The sequence below is a fragment of the Coenobita brevimanus genome, chromosome 30, assembly GCF_032717465.1.
Source record: "Coenobita brevimanus isolate Jiangsu-jjx chromosome 30, ASM3271746v2, whole genome shotgun sequence".
Classification (NCBI taxonomy): domain Eukaryota; kingdom Metazoa; phylum Arthropoda; class Malacostraca; order Decapoda; family Coenobitidae; genus Coenobita; species Coenobita brevimanus.
This window is the reverse complement of record NC_136983.1, coordinates 13299255-13324990: the sequence shown is the minus strand read 5'-3', so window position 1 is coordinate 13324990 and position 25736 is coordinate 13299255.

Genomic DNA, 25736 nt, shown 5'->3' with positions numbered 1-25736 from the left:
GGGTGCTACGCACCCGTCGTAGAGGTGGAGGAATGCAAGCAGACAGTTCAGAGGAGCAGTGACCATTAAAGTAGCGATAGAAAAGAGATAAAGATGCAACAGAGCGGCGAAGAGACAGAGGTTGAAGGGAGTCAGTAAGAGGAGGAGAGTTAATGAGACGAAAAGCCTTTGACTCCACCCTATTGAGAAGAGCTGTATGTGGGGAGCCTCCCCACACATGAGAGTTGTACTCCACACAGGGGCGGATAAAACCCCTGTATAGAGTCAACAATTGTGCAGGGGTAAAGAAAGAGCGGAGTTGGCTTAGCACAGACAATCTCTTGGAAGCAGATTTTACAAGAGATGTAATATGATTTTTCAAGATAAGTCCCGAGTAAATGAAACCCCAAGCATGTTCAAGGATGATGAAGGATTAAGCTGAATATTAGTAAACATTAGTGGGTATACCTGTGGAAGATTTTGTCGGGTTGATAGGTGTAAGAACTGAGTCTTAGATGCATTAAAGACAACCATATTATTTTTACCCCAGTCAGAGATACGAGCCAAGTCAGACATTAGGTGTGCCATAGCCTCATCCCTTGTTTGTTGAAGTAACTGTTGAGATGGGCGTTACGGGAACCGAATGGAAAGGTGAAGGGTGGAGTCATCAGCGTATGAGTGGATAGGGTTAGATGTACAGCTTAGAAGATCATTGATGAATAAAAGGAAGAGAGTTGGTGATAGAACAGAGCCCTGAGGAACACCACTGTTGATAGATCTAGGAGAAGAACGATGACCGTCTACAACAGCGGCTATAGAACGACCAGAAAGGAAACTAGCGATGAAGGCACAGATAGAAAGACAGAAACCGTAGGAGGGCAGTTTGGAAATTATAGATTTATGCCAGACTCGATCGAAAGCCTTTGAGATGTCAAGTGCAATGGCAAAGCTTTCGGCAAAGTCCCAAAAGGAGGATGACCAGGAGTCTGAAAGGTAGGTGAGAAGATCGCCAGTGGAGCGTCCCTGACAGAACCCATACTGACGATCGGAAAGAAGGTTGTGATAGGAAAGATGCCTTAAAATTTTTCTATTAAGAATTGACTCGAAAACTTTTGAAATACAGGGCGTTAAAGCAATTGGACGATAGTTGGAGGGTTGGGAGTGGTCACCCTTCTTTGGGACTGGCTGAATGAGAGCAAACTTCCAGCAAGAAGGAAAGGTACAAGTTGACAGACAAAGGCGAAAGAGTTTGCCTAGGCAGGGTGTAAGCACAGAAGCACAGTTCTTGAGAACAACAGGAGGGACCCCTTCAGGCCCATATGCCTTGTTAGTACTGAGGCCAGTGATGGCAGAAAATACATCAACTGAAGAAATTTTAATGTCAGTCATGAGGAAGTCAGAGGGGGGAAGTGATGGAGGAACAGCACCAGAATCGTCTAAGGTGGAATTGGAGGAGAAAGTCTGTGCAAAGAGATCTGCTTTATCAGTAGAAGAAATAGCTACAGAACCATCAGAGTAGAAAAGAGGAGGGAAGGATGATGAGGTAAAGTTGTTAGAAAGATTTTTGGCAAGGTGCCAGAATGAGTGGGAAGAATTCGAGTTGGAGAGTTGAGAGCATTTAGTATGGATGAAATTATTTTTAGTAGAGCGAAGAACAGACTTAGCACGATTCCGGGCAGAAACGTAGAGACGATGTGATTCAGGAGTGGGTTGGCTCCGGTACCTTTTGTAGGCCTTCTCCTTGTTGCGGACAGCATTAGAACAAGCGTGATTAAACCAAGGCTTTCTTGCGTTAGTCAAAGGATATGAAAAAGGAATGTATGCTTCCATGCCCGAGAGAATAACCTCTGTAATGCGCAAGGCACACTCAGATGGCTCCCGGCCATGGAAGCAATAATCATTCCAGGGAAAATCAAAGAAGTACTGCCTGAGGGCCTCCCAGTCCGCGGCTCCAAAATGCCACAGACAATGCTTCCCTGGAGGGTCTACAGGCCGTACCGGAGTGATAGGACAGGTTAAGGTAATAAGGTTGTGATCGGAGGAGCCCAACGGAGAGAAAAGATTAACAGAGTAAGCAGAAGGATTAGTTGTGAGGAAGAGGTCAAGTATGTTGGAGCTCTCTCCAAGGCGGTCAGGGATACGGGTAGGGTGCTGTACAAGCTGCTCTAGGTCATTAAGGATAGAAAAGATGTAGGCTTGTTCACCAGGTGGATCCGTGAAAGGAGAGGAGAGCCAAAGGTGGTGGTGAACATTGAAATCTCCAAGAATGGAGATTTCAGAGAGAGGAGAAATGGACAGAATGTGTTCCATCGTAGAAGTAAGATAGTCGAAGAATTTTTGATAGTCAGTAGAATCAGGGGATAAGTAAACAGCACAGATATATTTAGTCAGAGAATGACAGGAAAGCCGAAGCCAGAATGTGGAGAATTCAGAAGAATCAAGTTCAGAAACACGAGAGCAAGATAAGTCGTTGCGTATGTATACACAACAGCCACCTTTGGCTTTGATATGAGTATAGAGAAAGTAGGAGGATACAGAAAAGGGTTTGCTGTCAGTTGCCTCAGACAGCTGAGTCTCCGTTAGAAAAAGAAGGTGAGGTTTAGAGGAGGAGAGGTGGTGCTCAACAGAGCGAAAGTTAGATGAAAGGCCGCGAATGTTGCAGAAATGAAGAAGAAGAGAGTCAGACAGTGGTTCCAGGCACCTCGAGTCATCACCGGGAGAGGGGCAGATGGCGGGGGCATTTATGGTCCCCCCCCCCTGGGGACTCCGAGACTTGGTGAATCGACGCCATTATGGTGAATTTTGAATAGGAAGTGTAGTGTGTACTGTGCATGTAGTTTGGTGAAGATAGTTAGAGAAATTTGTACTGGAGAGCATGCCGGCCTACTCTCTGTGTAACTGAGACACTGAAAAAGTTCAGCAAAGGGGGATGGTCAGGAACTAGTCCTGAGGGCTGATGAAACGGGAGCTCCAGCACTCCCTGTCATCAGCTTTCCATCCACCTCGGGAGTACTGCCCTGCTCGACTGGTGCTACAGTCTACTCCTCATATATATATATATATATATATATATATATATATATATATATATATATATATATATATATATATATTTGTCATGGGGTTTTTGATAATCATATATTAATTAATGCTTTATAATGTTAATTGTAAATATGGTCAATGAATTGACTTGTGAAAATCAAGCAATGATTACTTTCTTTCGGCTTACTTCGCCGATTCTCTAAGGACGAGAATTTATAAACTTTCTCAACAGTACACAGCAGAGACTGATTACTCACACATGTTGTTTATTGGTACTGTTAGCCTCTGGAGAAAGTGACTCCATCCCTGACGATCAATATCTAATGCTAGTAATGATAAACAGGTTCTTGCCGGTGCATTAACTCCTGGTTGCACAACGGATTTTAAGCTTAATATAAAAGGACTGGCCTAAGTACCAGTTATGAATAATGCAAAGCGTTTATGCAAACTAGGAGCTATAAGTGAAATAAGCTTAATGTGGAGAAATAAAACACGAGTTTACATTACATTAAGCTCAAGAAAAAGAACTGAAAATTCATTAATTACAATGAAACAAATTTACGTTACATGTTTCAAAATGAGTTCAAAATAAGGAGAACATACTCGCTCACTCAAAAGCTAAACTCTTAACCCTAGGAAAAACGAAAGAAAAATACTGGTCAGAAAAGTGAACTAAGCGGAAACTGGGGCATCGGTGCATAGGACGGACGCTGCACAAGCTAAACCTCTCGCCGGCTCACACTAGGTGGGGATTCAGGAACTCGCTGTACACATGCTGCTCCAAGCTGGGCCAACAAACCTAGTCCCACGGTGCTTCAATCCCAACTGAATTCAAACAAGCGAGGCGAGGGCTGAGGCCAGCCGCTATCTGGTAATGGCTAACGAAAGAGAGTGAGTGAAACATGCCCATAATAAATCACTCAGCGAAAGCACTATTGTCGCGCACAAGGACGATCACTTATGAAACAGTGAAAAATGTTCTGAAAACACTCCCGATCAGGTGAATACGTGGCGGTTGACTGAGTGATACTTCTGGGAATTCACTAGAATTCGCAGTTTCCCACCAAAGTTTAATGTCACGAGTTGTTTTTAGATAAAGAATCGCGCCAGCTCGTGACATTACGCCTCATCAAAATAATTTTTTTTTTTCCTGAGGAAAGAAAAAATTTCAATTTACATACATATAAATCCTAACTCAGTCACACAAGATTCACACTGTGGTGTGTGTGTGCTCTCCTGCTACAGGGGAAAGTCACAGTCGGCAGTGAGCGAAAAAACCTCGTATTTATGTTAATAGAAGCGAGCTTGAGGAAAAAACTCCGTGATGACGGTGAAAAATCCTGTACTCAGGTCAAACTGAGCGAAAAGTTTGCTACATTTACATTAACAACTAATTGTTATGTAGCATGATGTATGTAATACATGGTGTAGGTGTGACAGTTGTGGTGTAACTGTACCTACATGTAAAATTACATAATGCAAATCAATAGTAAATAATGACGTCGAGGCAGAAGAGAAGAGGCGGCAGCATGCATCAGGGATGATCAGCTGTTCTGCACAGCAATGCTGCACCCACCAGCTGCGCCTGCGAAAGCAATCAAGGCGGAGCATCAAAAGTGTCATTTCTCTCTCTCTGCCTAGCAATCAGTACTTGTTACAAAAAGTACACTATTTACATTATTAACCAGGAAACATAGTCAAGGCGTCTCTGCAGGACATCAAACGCTGACCCAGTTTACTGGTTAAACCCTAAACTTAATTAGTGAAAAGACTGGGCGTTTGTGCAGGACATCAAACACTGCAATTCGCTAAATTAACCAGGGAACATGGTCATGAGCGAAAAGACTGGGTGTCTGTGCAGGACATCAAATGCTGCGATTCGCTAATGGAACCCAGTTTACTGGATAAACCCTAAACTTAATTAGCGAAAAGACTTAGCATTTGTGCAGGACATCAAATGCTCCAATTCGCTAAATTAACCAGGAAACGTGGTCATGAGCGAAAAGACTGGGCGTCTGTGCAGGACATCAAACGCTGCGATTTGCTAATGGAACCCAGTTTACTGGTTAAACCTTAAACTTAATTAGCGAAAAGACTGGGCGTTTGTGCAGGACATCAAACGCTGCAATTCGCTAATGGGTCCCATGTTAGTTATCAGTTAGCAGGCAAGACATCAGGTCTGTGCCTACATTGTGACTTCCCTTGATGTATCTCACAACAAGTTTAACCAGCCCCATCCCTACCACTTTTCCACCACTGACTCCCCCCAATCCCGACCATTTTTGGAAAAAAAATTTTTTGACTCAAACCTCCGCTTTTGGTGAGAAACATCGAAAATTCATAGAGAAATCACTCACCTAAGGTTTAAAATACTTGATACAGGTAGGAGTACCTCCTTATCTTACTGGGTTCTCTAACAGGCTGGCACCAAAGAAAACGAGTTCTATGGGTGGATAACTATTTCACACCACTCATAAACGGTATTTATTTATTTACTTGGTAAAAATTTATATGTAGTATGAGAGTATACTGGTTTTCAAGCAGTAATATAGGCCTTATAAGCATTATTTCACTCACTAACTCATCACCATACCTGACTTTTTTTTTGCCACATTACCTGATCATCATTTCTGACTGTTTCTTCCTCTGATGCTATGTAAAGTTTGTCCTCCACATTGTCATTGATTGGGGAATCACTCTGGCCCTGAATTTCGTACCATGGCATGACATGGCTTTACTGGCCAGGTCACTGATAACAGGTGAATTGCTGAGACAATGGTGTGCAGGGGGGGGGAGGAGGTCATGCTGGGTAAGGCATTTTCCCTGCCTGGCATCTTGTAGAGGAAGGTGTCACGTGTATACGTACAAAAAATCACTTGCGAAAATTGAAAATTGTGCAAATTAGGGACCTTGCAATTGATTCGTGTTTATGTACATTGACGTGATTGGCAGTGACAAAACATGTGGACGTTAAAGAACGTCGATGGGATGACGCGGGTTAAACTGCTGCAAATACATTGTCCAGCATGTCAGTCTTGCATTAGCCATCTTGGTCGTGCTGAGAATAGTGAGTGGCATATGATCAGTTTCCAGAGTGAATGATGCCCCATATAAATAATAATAATATTTCTTAACATCATCAACCACGGCCAAGAGTTCCATCTCAACAGTACTGTAATTCCTCTCGGCGGGTTTTAGCTTACGGCTGTGGTATGCCCCTGGGAAAATTTCACCTTCTGATTCCTGCATTAACCCGCCCCGTCCCGACCACTTTTTCACCACTGGTACCCCCCAATCCCGACCATTTTTGGACCCAAATTTTTTTTCCTAAAACTTTCGCTTTTGGTCAGAAACAATGGTCAATCACGAAGAAAGTGTTCACCGGGGTCCATAAGTTACCTAAACAGGTATACCTTCGTCACACCTGGTACCATGTTCTCTGTAGGTGGTCTGAGGCTCTCACGTTTTCTATGGTATTATAAGTCTGGGAAACCAATGAAAGTAAGTAGATATGTATTTATTACAAACATAAAAACATGTGATACAAGAGTAAACTGGATTTTATACAAAAATAGAGCTGAAATAAGCATTGTACCATCGTGCGAACCGAGCAAAATCGAGCAGACTGGTCACGATGAATCACTAACATTCCTGAATCATGATACATATCATTTTTTCTACTTACATAATACATCTCCAATAACATTATACCATTTTACATTTTACTGAACTGTTTTTACGTATTCACAGGCCTTTTGATAACATTTAGTGTAATGTTAGCACTTATTTACGTAATGAGTGAACTCGCTGTGACTGTTGTTTCAACTCGTATTGTGTTTTTTCTACTTACATAATACTTTCCTAATAACATTATACACTTTTCTACTTTTGAGAACTGTTTTGAGATAGTTTCAGGCCTTACGTAAATATTTAGCGTAATAATAGCGCATAATAACACAGACGGTGAAGTTGCTATGACTACTATTTCAACTTACAACCTATTTTTGTACTTACATAATAATTCTCCACTAACATTGCACATGTTTACACTTGATATAATTGATATCACATAATTTGAGACCTTCCGATTCTACTGAGCGTCATATTATCGCATATTTACACAGTGAGTGTTATCGCGATATCATTTGTTTCATCTTACACTAGTATTCAACTTATAAATTACTTTCCTACTAACATTACACCCTTTTCCACTTTATATCATTCCTATCACATACTTACTGACCAGAATGTTCTACTGAGCGTAATATTTTCGCAGATTTACACAGTGGGTGTACTCGTGACATCAATTGTTACAACATACACTATTTGTCAACTTATACATTACTCTCATGCTAACATTACACCCATTTCCACTTTATATTTTTGCTATCACATATTTACTGACCAGAGTGTTATACTGAGCGTCATATTTTTGCAGATTTACACAATGGGTGTAGTTTTGATATCACTTCTTTCAACTTACACTATTTCTCAACTTATACATTACTTTCCTGAAAACATTACACCCGTTTCAACTTTATATAAGACTTAGCACATACTGACTGGCCTTACCATTATACTGAGCGTCATATCGCCATCCCACACAGTTTCAGTAGTGTAGGGAGTTACGGTACTCTCTGAAACATGGCTGAAGGCACAACGCAACATTGCACTCGACACACTCGTACCTTGTGTCTTTTCTCTGAGTGGCTGGTCTTACTGTCGAGTGCTTGCATACATGGCAGCGGCGCTGGGGTTTACGACGGTTTGGGTCGGAAGTGATTGTGCTAGGATAGTGGCGTCCTGCGAGGCGTAGGGGAGTCTGGGCAGCCATGGGGGTGCGGGTGCGATGTGTGGGTCTGTCCTGGGCGTGCCTGGCGATTATTTCACGTGCCAGCTCCCTCACAAACCCCTCAAAGGTCTCTGATACTCTTGTTGTCATGGCGTGCAGGTAGTGTGCGTTCAGGACCGTGATGTCGAGCAAGTGGAAAAAGAGCTTTTTGTACCACTTCATCGTGGTCCTGGCACAGTCAACACTGGAAATCATCGAGTCTGACTGATCCACTTGCCTCATGTTCAGATTATAGTCCAGTACAGACTCGGGTTTCCAGACGTTGCGCCTCCTCTCGCTACGGTGATCCATGGAGTCTGTGCGGTGCATCAGGGGGCTGTGTACAGTTGATAGGAGGCAAACTTCCCTGTTTTGGTTCCACAGGGTGGCAAGGATGTTATTTGCCTGGAAGAAAACCACCTCGTTCTTGTCAAGTTTCCTCCCTATCTTGACCATATGACGACGGTTTCTCTTGACTGTACCACAGACTCCGGTGTCGTGTTGGTGGAGGACCCTAGCGAGAAGAGGGCTAGTGTACCAGTTGTCCAGGTACAACACATGACCACGATGAAGGTACTCCTCTATCATTGTCTTCACCACGGCCCCTGAGAGTCCTATACTACGATCTTCTGTTATATCTGTCTGTGCGCCCGTGTACAAGACTATGTCTTGCACATAACCAGTCTTACAGTCACACATAACAAAGATCTTGAACCCGAAACGGTGTCTCTTGCTGGGTATGTACTAGCGAAAGGAAATATTGCCTCTCCACAACACAAGACTCTCGTCTATGACGAGGTCTCTGTAAGGATAAAATGAGGAGCAGAACATTTCCCGTAAATGATCAAATACCAGCCTAATTCTCCTCATTTTATCAGTGTTATTTGCATTAGCTGGATCTTCTGCATCAAAAAAGTGGAGGCGGCCGAGAATCTGCTGAAATCTATTACGACTCATCACCTTTCCAAAGAAAGGTGTGAGGATCATTGGGTCAGTTGTCCAGTAGGCAGGAATTTGGTTTTTTCGTACCACACCCATCAAGAGAACCAGGGCAAAAAATAAGAACATCTCTGAAATTGTCACAGGATAGTCATATTGTTGGGAATGCCTGTTCATGGTTCCCAAACGTTCACTTTCACGGCGCTGTGTTCGTGAAAATATGTTGATCTGTTCCACTATGCGCCCCACAAACGCCTCCCCAAAGAACAAGTGGAAAAAATCCACCCTAGAGGAACCCGCATGCACACCTGGAGCCGTGCAACCAGACCGCCACTCCTCAGTGAAAGGGTGAATGATGGGAGTAAAATTACTTCCATCTTCCCAGTTCCACGAGACACCACCGTCTCCAGCCACGTCCCCATCGTCGCCTTCGTCAGGGTGGTGAGGTGAGGGTGGTGGGGGAGGTTGGGGAGGTGGAGAGCGGCGCCTTTCATCACTCGCACTTCTCTTCCCTCTCCCTTTTCCTTTACCCTTTCCCTTCCCTTTCCTTCCTTTCCCCACATCCTGGGGCTGTGGGGAGGAAGTTTGGGAATATTGTGGGGCGAAAGACGTGCTGGGGAGTGGCTCCACCTCCTCTCCCCTAGGCCTATGTGCACCACCTGCTCGTGCTGCCTCCCTCACACCACTTTCCCTTTCACCCCGCACTCCCGCCACACCACTTTCCCTTTCACCCCACGCTCCCGCCACACCACTTTCCCTTTCACCCCGCACTCCCACCACACCACTTTCCACTTCCCCAGACAAAAGACTTGGACCATACCTTATTTGTCTTCTCGCCCCACCTTCTGATCCTCGGGGTGATATTTTCTCCTTACCCAACCATGAGGCGATATCACGTCCTAAGCCGCCGTCATCGTCATCGTCCTCATCCTTGTCCTCATCAGAATCGGGATGGAGAGAGGTCGTGCACGTGGTTGGGGTGCAGGCTGGCCTTCCCTTGCCTTACGATATGTCACATACCGCTTTTTCCGGGGTGAAGGGACCTCTTCATCACTGCTTGTTATTTCTTCCTCTGGCTGGACGTAATCGCGATCCACCACATCATCATCAAGTGGAGAATCACTATCTCCAGTGAAGGCCTCCAGGGCGGATGCTATTTCGTCGTCTGAGAGACCTTTCCGCGCCATGTCTGACCTGGGTCACTGCTAACAGGTGAGTGACCGAGACAAGGGCGAGCACGGGTCACGCGGGGTCTGGGATGCTGCCCGCCTGGCGGCAGGTAGGGGAGGCTTGGGTAGGTGGGCGAATCGAAAATCTCGCGCGAATTTTGAAAATTGTGGAAATTATGAATCTTGCAATTGCAGGACGTTGAAGTACGTCAACGGGATTGGCAGTGACAAAACGTGAGGACGTGGAAGTACGTTGACGGGACGCAGTGGGTTAATACGGCACCTACTCCATCTATTGAAGCATCAGTGCGCAGTATGAAAGGTTTGTTGGAATCAGGCAACTGCAAGATAGGCTCCTTACACAGCATATTCTTAAGGGCAGCAAAAGAACTCTCTTGCGCTTCTCCCCATTCATTGGTGTTTGGAGCATGTTTTCGAAGCACCTCGTACAACGGTTGGACAATAAGAGCAAAGTTGGGGATAAAACTCCTATAATACCCCACTAGACCAAGGAATGCCCTAATCTGTTTCTTGGTCACGGGTCTCGGGGCTTCTCTAACTTTCCTAATCTTGTCACCCTGACACCTGCAGCAATTGTTGCCACCAATATGTCCGAGGAACCCCACCTCACTGTGAACAATTTTACACTTGCTAGGCTTCACAGTCATGTTGAAACTCTGGAGTCTACTGAAGACAATTTCCAAGAGTCTGAGGTGCTTCTCCAATGTGGCAGAATGAACGAGGACATCGTCAACGAACATCTCCTACGATAACATGGAGCACTTGTCTCATGGCACAAATGAATACTGCTGGAGAATTGGTAAGTCCAAATGGGAGGACTTTATACTGATACAACCCCCTAGGAATAGCAAAGGCAGTGAACTGACGGCTCTCGGGATGAAGGGGAATCTGGAAGAATCCCTTCGCCAAATCGAGCTTCGTGAAATATCATGACCCTGCCAGCTTGGAGAAGATGGCAATGTGGTCACCCATCGGCTCAGCATCCACTTTGGTGATCGCATTGAGCCTCCTATAGTCGCCACAAATCCTGACTCCACCATCTTTCTTGCGAACTACTACCATTGGACTGCAGTAAGGAGATAAGGACTTTCCAATAATACCTGCAATCACCATGTCAGCAATTTCGTTATCAACTGCTCCCAGTAGTCACATGGGAATCGGATATGGCTTAACCTTCACGGGAGTATTGGTGGTCAACTCAATTTTGTGACAATCGACCTTTGCAAGTCTAGGTTGGTCAGAGAAGACATCAGCATACTGACAGAGCAGTGACCTTATGGCATTCTGATCACTCAGTGCTAAGTTAGCGTTAAGAAAAACATCTCCGACAGTCTCTTCCTGACAGGACTGAGCAGTTAAGGGCTCGTCATCATGGTCATCAGCTGGGAACACCGCAGCTGCCCTGGTTTCTTCCAATGGCTGGTCACTATCATCAGCTACTCGTAGGCCAGTCTCCTCGGGGTTTGACTCATGATAAGCCTTCAACATGTTAACGTGGAACCTTTTGCGAAGATTCCTCATTTGAATTATGTAGTTGAGGTCTGAAATGCACTCTACTAAATCAAATGGACCCTTCCACTGTACCAGCAACTTGTTCTGGGCAGTGAGGAGTAACACCAAGCACTTATCGCCTGGACTAAACTTCCAAAGTTTTGTCTTCTTATCATAATAGGCTTTCTGAACTTCGCACGCCTTGATCACTTCTTCCTTAGCTAACTCGCACGTCAACTGGAGGTGGTCAGCTAGATCAAGGACATAGTGTAGGTGGTCTTGACTTCAGGGTCGGGTTCTTCATCGTCTCATAACTCGCAAAGGACTAGAAGTGGTCCATGAACCGGCCTTCCATGCACCAGTTCAAAGGGTGAGAACTTCAAGGAATGCTTTGGGGCTTCTCAATAAGCAAACAGAAGAGGAGCAATGAACCGCGGCCATTCCTTTGGCTGTTCGTCGGCCATGCGCTTTAACATCTGCTTGAGAGTCCCACTGAACCTCTCATACAGCCCGTTACACATGGGATGATAAGGTGTAGTTCGCAGGCCTTGAATGGACAACAACCTGAATGCTTCGTTCATCATTGCAGAGGTGAACTGTGAACCCCGGTCACTTAAGACCTCTTTGGGAATACCTATGCGACAGAACACTTCAATCCATGCATCAGCAACAGTGACGGCCTCTATATTCTTAAGGGCCATGGCTTTTCCCTCTAGCTTCTTACGCAGTGAGGCAAGTGTCGGGTCAGACTGTTGTTCTTGGACAACATCTTGACTACGAATCAAATCTTGCAGCGTTGCGACAGTCAACGGGGTGACATGATTCGGAGCCTTGGCCATGGCTCATGTTACTGCAACAGCCAAAGTCTGAGTAGCAACATCTACGGCGCAACTGTTTTTGATGCCTGGTATGTTGCCGATAATGAGGTCAAACAAGGGGTCTGGCATGATAATTGCAGCTGTCAAGCCAGTGTACAGTGGAGATGCCAGCTGGATACGTGCCTCAGGGAACAATCTCACTGATCCATTAATAAGTCTAACTTAGATCTGCTTACCCGTGTACTCGTCGGGCCGAACTAAACTTTGCTTGACGGAGCAACCTGAGGAACCATTATCTCTCAGGACATTTACAGAAACACCTCCCACAAACCCTGGCTGAACAAGAAAGGCAGTGTTACTGTTGGAAGTGTCTGAGGAGCTAGCAGCCAGTCATTGGTGAGACTGTGGAACAAATGATGCAGGCAATGTGGCGCCCTGAGAATTTGATACCTGAGGGGTCGTGCTCACCATCTGAGGAGCTGGAGCATTGACCACCTGTGGACGAGGGTTCACTGTCGCTGGGAAACTAGTGAACTGCGAAGTACCTGTACTGGTGGGGTTGGCACCACTGTACGCTTGTTGTGGCATGAGGGCTGCTATTGCATCCTGCCTTCGATACACTAAAGTCGATTGTCCTGACTGAGGGTTACGTGGTTTGTCCTTGCCCTGCTGCTGCTTGAAATACCGGTACTGCTGCTGGTTAGGGTTCTGCTTGTCGTACCGCTTCCACTCAGGTTTCTGAGTGATTTGAACCTGGTCCTTCTTCTGCGGTTTTGGACCTTGGCCATTATTCTGAGAACGGCCTTGTAGCTGGGGTTCAGTCTGAGATGGTTTCCCAGATTTATCAGCTTTCCTGTTCCAGGTATGCTGCTTACGAGTTTGATACCCGTATGCAGTGAAGAATGCATCAGCCTTCTCCACCATTTGGCTGGCATCCCTTGCCTGGCAGATCTTAAGCTGAGCCGTAAGTTCAGTAGGCCATGACTTTTCTAGCTGCGTGCACAGCATAAGGTCGATTATCCCCTCACGCATGGAAGGAGATTCATCTTTCTCCATCCACTCATCTATGTAAGCAGTAAGCCGGTCAAGAAACTGAACGGCAGTCTCTTTTTCCTGTAAGCGCGCCCTCATGAACTGACTCTTGGTGTCATCAACTGTGAGACCATATGCTTTGACGAGTGCAGTGTTCATCATCTCATACGTGAGATTGTCTCCACGAATTCTGTGGAGAATATCGAGGGCAGGGCCCTCAAACAGGCTAAGAAACTGAAGCCGCTTAGCTGCATCATCGAGATGGTACAGTTGAGCCATATCTTCAAAACGAGCTATGTATGGCTCGATTCGCTCACCTTCCTTGTATGGAGGAAGCTTGATGTGTGGGGTCGTCATAATATGTGTAGGGATAGTGCTCGTGGAGCTTGGGCCAGCTGCACCAGATGTGTCTGAAGCCAAGAAATCTCGCTTGAGCTTCAACACTTCAAGTTCATGTTTTTGGCATGCTTCTCGCTCGGCACGTTCGTGTTCTCGTTCTCTCTCGCATTCCTCGCGCTGTTCTCGCTCTTGTACTAACTCGAATTCGCGTTGTTTTTGCTCGTATTCACGTTCTCTCTCGCATTCCTCACGCTGAATTCAATGCTCTTCGCAAGCATCATTCTCATGTTGTTGCTCGTAATTAAACCGAGAGAGGACATAATCCTTTACTTCTTTGGGGTTTGTAAGCCCCATATCTTTAGCTTCCTGTCCAATAGACGCTGGTAGACATGATGCTAAGTCAATCTAAGTGAACTAGACTAAGCACTGACTGCTATTTTGCAGAGAAAGATGCCAATAATCGAGAATAAAGAATATAGGCACAGGTTAGTGGTGACCAGTTTTATATAGTTGAACAGATAAAGGAAAAATTAAACAACTGACTATGAAAACTATTATGGAAAATTAATAGAACTGAATCAATAATCACCAGTAAGATAGTGCCTATAGACTTTAATGATAAATACATAAGTATGAGTGAGTGAGTATTATCTCGTGAATAACTTTAGAGCTAGGAGTTAATATCCTGGAATGAGGTCGCCAGATGTCACGGGGTTTTTGATAATCATATATTAATTAATGCTTTATAATGTTAATTGTAAATATGGTCAATGAACTGACGTGAAAATCAAGCAATGATTACATTATGCCGGCTTACTTCGCCGATTCTCTAAGGACGAGAATTTATAAACTTTCTCAACAGTACACAGCAGAGACTAATTACTCACACATGCTGTTTATTGGTACTGTTAGCCTCTGGAGAAAGTGACTCCATCCCTGACAATCAATATTTAATGCTATTAACCCCTACACCGCGGGCTTGTTTACCAATTACTTGCGTGTGCCGTGGGGTTATTTGGGCTCCGACAGACTCTCAAAAAATATTTGCCAAAAATCAGTTATTAGTCCTAGAATAATAAAATTACATATGCTTATGGCACATACCTTCAGCTTTCTCCTGGAATGATTGTTGAGCCTTCGTCGGTTACCGTAGGACTTGTGGAGACCTCTGAAGTAGGGTAACGAAGTCTCCACTTTACACTTCCCGACAACCCGTAATATGATTACCACAGCCAGATACAAACACTATAAACACTATTCTACAATTTTCAAGTAGTTTGGGATCCATACTCAAAAAAAAAACACTGTGAAAGCAATGGAAATTACGAGCGCGTCTGATCGTCGCACTGGCACTAGTTCGCTCATGGTAGTCTGTCATTTATTATTCATAAAACCCCTCACACTTTATATTTCTATTACTATATAACACTTATATATATCTACAGTCTTTATCCATAAGTTTCCTTCAGTAGTATTAGTTTATTGTCACTGTAGGGATTCAATTTCTTTCAGTAAAATACGTAGCATTCACTTTCTCGTCCTGTATACTGGCATTGAGAGTGAATGTCACTTTCATCTTCACTCTCATAACTCATAGCATTCAGACATGCTAGAGTGAAACTTTCACTTTCATTACTCCTAGGTTATATACTCGTATTCTTATAATACTACTCATTTACATTTCTATTTACGTTCTCTATTTTATTTACGTTATTTACATTTCTATTTTATTTACAGTGTGTTGTGCACTGTCACTTGAAATAACTTATAAAACTATTATCCATTGTTCACGTATATTTACATTCATTACTTTCACTTGCTGTTTACACATTATTTACACATTATTTACAATTCCACTTGCACTGTTTTACTCAATAGAAAGATCGTAGTCACTCTTTTATCAATTGTCAGCCCTTTACCTCTTTCCACACGAGGTTTAGTAGGGGGTAAAGGTCACAGAGCCATTTGCATGGGGGTGAAAAAAGGCCTTGAAGTCAGCAAGATGAAACATACTTCCTCTCACTTCGGAAGATGAGACTACACTGATAACGCAGGGGCCAGGCCAGGCAGCCTAGAGGCCTGCTTTAGGGGTTATTAAGAGTTACCAATATTACTTCTTGAAACAGCTAAGTCTAGCACTGATATGATTGGCAGGAAATCTAGACAATACATTATAAATTTGGTAGTTCCAGGTGAATGTAAATATCATTTAGGGTTCTCCCTTCCCTCCTTACATGTATATTTATTACGAAAATAGATTAGAGGCCTACTTAGGAGATATATAATCAGAGCTACCAATGTTAAATCTTGAAACAGCTTTGTGTAGCACTGATATGATTGGCAGGAAATCTAGACAATACATTATAAATTAGGTAGTTCCAGGTGAATGTAAATATCACTTAGGCTTCTCCCTTCTCTCCTTACATGTATATTTATTACGAAAATAGATTATACGGCATATTTCAAGGGGAAAAAAACAGCGAAAATTAGCGAACGAGTGTACGTGAGTGTTGTCAGGTGATAATTAGCCAATTCCAGGTGTATGGCACTCTCACTTACCTGATTTCTTTCTTGTATATATTATTTGGTATAAGAATACGACATAGGGCTTATTTCAATGGATGAAATCAGTGAAAAATTCCAGGGAAGATTTACTTAGCGTAGCATGGCCGGGCAGGCGAGAGGATAGGGTAATGGAGGGGGGGTAGGGAGGGGAGTCAAGAACGGGGAGAAATGGCTAAATTGTCAACAATGGATGGGAGTACAGATGAGATTAGGAGTGCTGACTAGTGTTGGACATTGTCAGTACTGATAGATGATACAAGCCCCCACTTGAAAGCCCGGGTGAATTCAAAATAACACAGAATCACAAAAGCGACGCCCCGCGGTATGATCCCTTGCTCCCAAGCGTCACGAAAGTGACGCCCCGCGGTTAAGGGGTTAATGATAAACAGGTTCTTGCTGGTGCATTAATTTCTGGTTGCACAACGGATTTTAAGCTTAATACAAAAGGACTGGCCTAAGTACCAATTATGAATAATTCAAAGCGTTTATGCAAACTAAGAGCTATAAGTGAAATAAGCTTAATGTGGAGAAATAAAACATGAATTTACATTACATTAAGCTCAAGAAAAAGAACTGAAAATTTATTAATTACAATGAAACAAATTTATGTTACATGTTTCAAAATGAATTCAAAATAAGGAGAACACACTCACTCACTCATTCAAAAGCTAAACTCTTAAACCTAGGAAAAACGAAAGAAAAATACTAGTCAGAAAATTTGGCTAAGCAGAAACTGGGGCGTCGGTGCGTAGGACGGACGCTGCACACGCTAAACCTCTTGCCAGCTCACACTATGTGGGGATTCAGGAACTTGCTGGGCCAACGAACCTAGTCCCACGGTGCTTCAATCCTAACTGAATTCAAACAAGCGAGGCAAGGGCTGAGGCCAGCCACTATCTGGTAACGGCTAACGAAAGAGAGTGAGCATAACACACCCATAATAAATCACTCAGAGAAAGTGCTAATGTCGCGCACAAGGACGATCACTTATGAAACAATGAAAAATGTTCTGAAAACACTCCTGATCGGGTGAATACGTGGCGGTTGACTGAGTGATACTTATGGGAATTCACTAGAATTCGCAGTTTCCCACTAAAGTTCAGTGTCACGAATATTTTTAGATAGAGAATTGCGCCAGCTCGTGACAATATGAATACACACACACACACACACACACACACACACACACACACACACATTTTCTCATATCTTTGCCTCTAAGGGGAGAAGGAACTTTTCCTCACTGCACAACACCTCACGAGGGTCAACTGCGCAGTGGAATCCAGCGACATCTGCAGCAGGACTAGACAGCAGAGCTGGTTTACCCCTGCCGCATCATAATGGACACATTCCCTCCCCCTCAACTGACCCGATCAGCTGGTCTGACCAGATGAGAGAGAACATCCCACGTCACCATTTATCATTCACAATTTCTCTCCATCCACCCCTATCATGCGCAGCCACTCTTCCTTGCTCTACAGACATACCTCTCGCATCAAAAACTCTCTTCACACTGTCCACCCATCCTATTCGAGGTCTTCCTCTCAGCCTTACACGTCTCACATCAGATCCAGTTATCTTTTTCACCAATTACTCTTCACCCATTCTCTCCATATGCCCAAACTACCGCAACACTCACTGACCAACTCGATCAGCCATTTCTTTCATAGCACCAGTTCTCCTTTTCCCAGTTCATCATTTCTCATTCATTCCATGCGCGTCACTCCACACATACTCCTCAGACGCCTCATCTCCATTAGATTCAATTTTTTCCTCTCTGCTACTCCCATATTCCATGTTTCAGCCCCATGTAATGCAGTTGGAACCATTACTCCCTCATAAAGACTTCCCTTTACATCCAGTATAAACGAACGACCTCTAAACACATTTTTCATTCCTCCCACCACATTTCCTACTTCATTCATTCTAAACATCACCTCTACATCTATTCTTCCATCCACAGCAACATGTGGCCCTAAATACTTAAAACACTCTACCTCCTCAAGCAACTTACCATGCAAAACTACATTCATCCTTCTACCATCTACTAACCTCGTACACTTCATCACTTTGCTCTTATTCTCATTCACTCTCAATTTCCTCCATTCACACACCCTTCCATACTCCTCTTTCTCTCTCTCTCTCTCTCTCTCTCTCTCTATATATATATATATATATATATATTATATATATATATATATATATATATATATATATATATATATATATATATATATATATATATATATAGATCAGCCATGGCGCAGTGGATTACAGGGCTCAGCTCTGGCCGAAGTGTCGGAGGTTCGAGTCCACCCAAGGGTCATTGCCAGACATCAAGAAGGGCATCCGGTCATAAAGTGCTACACGCCCCAGGCCTAAGTCATCTACTCAGGGGAAACGCCTTAGCCCTTATCGAGACCCAGCAGGTGTCGAAAAAATGAGGACACAGTGTAAAACTGATATTATATGAGAGAGAGAGAGAGTTTTCCTCCATAATAATAATAGAAAGCTTCCAGAAGTGTACGCTAAAACCACTTGTGTCACTAATTTTTTTTAAAGGTCTGTTATTACTGTTACTTGTGCGAAACAAGATGATATAATTTTCGATAACTCGCCCTGTACCATTGTGCGAGATTCAGCCTGTTTGTGTTTTTACCTGTTCGTGTGTTCGTGCCTTAACTCCTCCCACGCTATTTAATTCATATACATATTTCATCCCGATTTGAGTTCGTGTGGTTACTTCGAAGGTCTTCCACTAGCTTCAGTTTTCCGACCATGAACTTAAGGAGTCAGACTCTCTCACCAAACTAAAACTTATCGGAGATAGTCAAAGGATGGCAAATATGATTTTGTTATCTTGGTACACATTCTGTATAATGAACTCTCACCCGCAGTGCGATATTTGGGGAGCGCGACCCCCAAATGATCCTTGGGAAAGTCAGACCCCATCCCAAAAATATAACCGACCAGAAACAGCGGAAAAATTATCGAGTGGGTTTCAATAAAACTTCCTAAGCCAGTTCGTTTGGTTCCTTAATAATGTCTCACACTATTTAAAAAATCCACCATTATTATTTAGTGGGTCAAGCTCCGTCCAAAACTTATAAAAGGACCAAATAAATGAAGGAGGGCAGAGATCACCTTGATGTCTAAGTACCTGTAGTAGAATGTGCTCTCATCCGCTAACTACAATAACAACAATGGAAGCAACAACAATAGTAGCAACTATAGGTGAAACAGTAGGTTTATTCATTTTTTTTCCTATTCAGTTCTTTTTTTTACCCTTGCTATCTACTGACTCCTCTATTTAGCTTCACAACGCCACTCCGAGGAAGCAGATTTTACTTCAACCTTGCCATCAATTGACGCTTTTTCTTAACTCAGAGATACTAGAAACTGGAGGAGCAAAATGTAACATATCCTTCATTAAACATTTCACTGCTTGAGGTTCACGTAACATAAATGCAATCGTCTAGTGGCAGCTAGAATGAATTAATGAAATAGGCTACAGCATTATCCTGGGACAGGCAATCTAACCAATCATAACACTGTAAGTAACCTGGGGTAAGATACACCCCACGGAAGGGGAAAAAAAAAAGTTTCTATGCATTTAATGAGCTGCAAAAATACGGGAAAAACTTAGAACTATTGTGCTTTCTTTTTAACCCAAAACTGAAAATCAGATCATTTTCTAAATATGAAATACAAATAATATGAAATTCATATGAAAAATTGGGAAATTATTTTGTATACATTGCTGCTGTAAGAAGGAGCGTGTCTTCTTATCTTGCCTCCTTTGACAAATGACCACATGAGCATACATTATCGCCGGTTACTCAAACGTTATAAAAGTTATATCAAACACATGAAACACAAAAACACGAAGAACAGAAACACACACACTCACACACACACACACACACACACACACACACATAGAGAGAGAGAGAGAGAGAGAGAGAGAGAAATCTCTCTCTCTCTCTCTCTCTCTCTCTCTCTCTCTATATATATATGCTATGGCAGTAGCCGTGTGTGTGTGTGTGTGTGTGTGTGTGTGTGTGTATTTTGGGCAGCCGAAACTACACATTCAAATCGCACCAAAATTGGTATAAAAATCGCAAAAAATTCGCTGATTTTAAAAATAAAAATTGGTTCTATCACGATTGGAAAATTTTTACTATATTTAATGAGCGATCACATTATGACCAAATAACGCTGCTCCCGGAGCCCAGCATAGGATCTCCGTAGAATTTTTTGCCCAGAGGTAGAACTAAAATAAACTGTAGCAGTAGCCGTGTGTCTGTGTGTGTACTTCGGACTTGCGTTCGGACAACTTGGGTTCCATTCCCGAAGCTGCAAATAACACGATCAATTGGTTAGCTGGAAAAAATCCAAGTGACAACGTTACACTAGAACAGCCCATAAACGCGAGAGCACTCCGTGGGAGGAAGTGCGAGGGGCCCAAAGGGCCTACGAGCACTTGTGTGTGTGTGTGTGTGTGTGTGTGTGTGTGTGTGTGTGTATATATATATATATATATATATATATATATATATATATATATATATATATATATATATATGTGTGTGTGTAGCTGTGTCTGTGTGTGTGCGTGTGAGTGTATATATATATATATATATATATATATATATATATATATATATATATATATATATATATATATATATATATATTACTACCTCAAACTGACTTAGGACCTCCCCCCCACAAGGTATTTAAAAACACATAAATCATAGTATATAACAATGTTTCTTCATGAAATGCCATTCATTAATATGAAATCATGTTTCCTTTGTTTTTCAGGACCAGTTGGATGCATTTTGGCATGGAATCACTTAGGTCTGTAAAGCACTTTAAGGACATTTCATTTCACCAAACATTTGTCAGTTCAATCCTGATGTTGTCCAGCTTGGGTGTCTTCTTCTCTGCCATGATTTTCTTCATCTTTGCCCAGCAGTTTTCATTCGGATTGAGATCCGGACTGTTGCCAGGCCAGTCGAGGACCTCAATCCGATTATCCTGAAGCCATTTTGTCACCTTTCTTGACTTTTGACATAGAGCTGAATCGTACATGAAAAAGTCACACCCATGAATAGCCAAAAAGTTTAACAAATCTTTCAGAACTTGAATGTACCGCCCGCCATTCATCATCAAGTTCTTAGGAAGAAAGTAGAGGTCTCCCCTTCCCACTTCACCTGAGAAACACCATTACTGCTTGTGGACGCTTAACAGTCGGCACCGTGTAAGCAGGGTCGTATCGACTATGGGAGGCAGGGTGACGAACCTTGGCAGAACGCACCTGGAACACCTGAAATGTGCTTTCATCGGAAAACATAACTTTTCTCCACTCATCTGATGTCCAGTGTGCATACTTCTCGGCAAATTGAATGCGCAACTTCTTCATGTAGTCAGTGAGAAGCGGTTTCTTGGCTGCAGTGCGGCATGGCACACCCATCTCCTTCTGCAAGAGGTATTGGGTAGTTCGAATTGAGAGGGTTTGTAACAGCTGGGGATGCATTTTCTCCAATTCTGCTGCTGTCAGTCTAGGATTCTTGATTACTTCCCTCTCCAGAAGCGTATCTGTACTTATGGAAGTCGTCCTTTTCTTTCCACTGCCATGCTTGTGCTCTGGTACAATATCAGGTGGCAGGCTGTGCGCTGCAGCAAGAATCTGCATGATGATCGACTTTGTGCGTCCAGTACGTTCACAAATTGTGTTGATAGGGACATTTATCCTGCCTCCATGCAATGATATGGACCCTCTCATCCCTTGACCAGTACTTTCCAGGCCTGACGACTCTAGGAAAATAACAGGGCAAACAGTAATGCCTACGAAAAAAGAGGGAGGTGCAAGCTCGGAGCAATGGGAACATATACTCCCATTCTCGCTTCTGGGCAAGCACTGACGTGCTGAGTGTTTCACCACCTCCCGCCAACACCAGAGGAGTTGCCAGTTACTTTTTGCTCAAAAAATTCACTTGGTAGAGGTGGAAACACAAAAGCAAAGGCAGACAACTCTCCCATAGCAATTCTGTGTGTAGGTCCTACGTCAATGTGCAGTGAGTATATATATATATATATATATATATATATATATATATATATATATATATATATATATATATATATATATATATATATATATAGGCGATGGCCCAATCGGTAGAGTGCTGGCCTGCAGTCCTACTGGACCGAAGTTCAAATCCCCGCTGGGGCAGGGAACAGTTTACGGATTTGAACTTCATAAAAGCAGACTTTACTAATCTACGAGAAGACCCGCCGACATGTCGTAAAAATCCCCCCTCTAATACCAATACACCAGTCCTATATGAGACAGCTCTAGCATGTATTCATTATGGACGGTGGGTGTTAGCGCCGAAGTGGTGACATGTAATGGTGCACGATATGTAGGAGGACTACTGGGCCTTGGAAGCAGGCTGTGAAGCCTATGCCCAGAGTCGGACACACACAAAAATATATATATCCACTTGAACATACACTGTCACTGAGTACTCAAATATCTTAAAACTGTTCACATAGTGTTCATACAAGAATTAAATGTCATTATCACTTTCTGTCACTGTATGTAAAATCTGTGTCGTCGACGGTAACCTGGGGTATATAATTCCCATAAGCACAAAAATGGCACGTAGGAGCAGGGAATACCCCCACCTGCAAAGAGGGTCTACGGCGAGTGAAGGTATGGGAAGCAGAGATTCTCAGCCCAGGTAATTACCACGTGACAACCAATGATGCTGTTAGTAGGAAATTATTACCCCATGTTGCCTATTCCGGGTTGAGCTTGATTCACAGTTAAGAACAGCAATAAAAAAATGCATAGTAAATTTATATTATTTCCCCATTTCAAAGTGTAACCCCCTATAAAATGACGCTATTTAAGTCATATTTACCACCCGATAATTTTACTCAGGAATTACGTCAGTTAGTGAATGGGAGAAAAATAATCTCCATTAACCCCTGAAGTGAAGTGGGACGCCTATCTGGCACATCATATCAAACGGAATCATCTACGGGCATAGAAACGTACCACTTTCTCAGCTTGGTAATATTACCCAGCAGAGGAAAGTGAGAAGTATAGAAGTTAAGTATTAGGCAAATTTTTTGTCACCGCCTGTACATGATTCAGGTATTTTCAGAATTAACAAAAATGTGCGTCAATCCACACTATTACATCTAGCCGTTTATCTGTCTCCCTATCTATTATCTTCTCGTGTTTTAATAATGGCCCTGTTAATAATCCTCTCACTTTCAAATGACTCACTTTCAACTACATAAAATCATCTGGCATTAGCTGGACTAGAATACCATTCCTGTTTCAACCATTAGAGGATCAATGGTACCAGTATTAACACTCAAACTCCAATGACTTGCCATCAGCTGAATATAATCGTATGGTGTTACCTGAAATAAAATGCTAACCTTGTTCGGATCGTGAGTGAGAAAAATCCCTGATTCCTTACTAATGCGATATCAAAGCATGCAAGATATTTTCCAAAGATAGTCTGTACATGACTAATGGATTTTCAAAAATTCTGAGAGCCAGCAATTACATGGCAAGCTTGCGACCAGAATAGCCAACCCAGTTATGGCATTTATTGGCTACAATGAACATTGCATATCACACCAGGATTTATACATTTCTACCATACGAAAAATATTTATTAATACACACACACACACACACACACATTATATATATATATATATATATATATATATATATATATATATATATATATATATATATATATATATATATATATGGTATAAAATTGGTGTGACGCATAATACACGAGTGTGTACAAATGATTTTTATGCTCATGACAGGGAATCAAACCCCAGACCTTTAAGATAAAAGTCAGGCATTGATGCCATGTGTAGTGGTATCAGTGCCTGACTTGTATCTTAGAGGTCTGGGGTTCGATTCCCAGTTAAGAGCGTAAAAATCATATCTATCTATCGATCTATCTATATCTATCTATCTATCTATCTATATATGTGTGTGTGTGTGTGTGTGTGTGTTTATACCGCTACATCGGTATAAACACAGCTGAGTAAAATAACTCTCGTTCACTGGACCAGACTGGCGGGCATTACATTTTGAGTATTGGCCCGTCATTTGAATTTGACCATTCTTCGCCAGAAATCGAGAGGGGGCTGTGTGTGTGTGTGTGTGTGTGTGTGTGTGTGGAGAGAGAGAGAGAGAGAGAGAGAGAGAGAGAGAGAGAGAGATTGATAAATCACCCATAAATAACAGACAGGTTAGGAAAGATCGATTAATGCACAAGTGAACATGCTGGACCGTATAAAGTAAAAACAATGTATATTATTGGTGTGCCAAATAGGCTACCATATTAACATAATCCCGGAAGAAACTGATAACAAAGACGTGTTATCATTACCAATAGTTTACTCAACATGCGGAAATTTTCGTCCATTGCGGTCTGTTTCCTGTACCTAAGTATAAGAAAAAGACAATACTTCGACTTGAAGTCCTCTCCACAGCCCTTCCCCGTGAATGGCACCATGTTATAGAGTTAATCTCTTGTTACAAGTAAACATTCAAGTTAGAGCTGGCAAGTTTACACTTGCGAAAGAGAACAGAGAAAAGGTCGATACTTTCGTCAGTCTGGATGGTTGGCTAGCATTTCTTTCCATCCTGAATACTACATCCCAACATTCCCCTCTAAGTTAATCGTATTTTTTCGGTACTGACATATCAGCATGTTCTATCCATAAAAATACAATGGCAAACTTGACTCGATAAAAGGCTTCCCTAGCCGAGTAGAGACCCTATAGCCGCCATGCTGGTGCAGTGAATGGGTGTTTGCTGGGCTTGACTCAAGTTTGTAAAAAGATCAGCTATTGCTTTTGGATAACAGGTGAATTAACTACTGTTTATATTTAACGTACTTGAACATTTGCTATTGTATGCTTGCAAAAGTAGTGCCATTTTATCAAGTAAATCTGGAGAAAAATTATATTTTCCTATATGTGTCGTTCCATTCGTTTCTGTTCGATTATAAAGACTCCAACTTGCATGCATGAGACGGCTTTGGTGACCTAATGTTGGCTATCCATGCTGCTCGGTCTCTGGCAGTCTCCCTATTCAGTTTCTTATCCATTAGGTCACACGCTATGACCTCGTCCTACGTGTTTTTCGGTCTGCCTCTCGCAACCCTATCCTTAACGTTAACATTTCTCACTTTCTGTGCCGATTTGTCATGCCCCATCCTCATCACATGCCCATACCATCCCAATCTACCTCTCCTCATCACAACTCCAATACACAGTATCGTAGCCACTGAGGGTGGGGGCAAGGGGGGGAGCAGTTTGCCCCCCTCCCCCTGGGAAAGTTTTGGGGAAATGCTGACAGGGATTCTTGGCATAGTTCTTGTGTGACAATACAGTTTTCCTAATTTTACCACTTGTTTATTAAACAATATTATCTATTCCAAAAATATT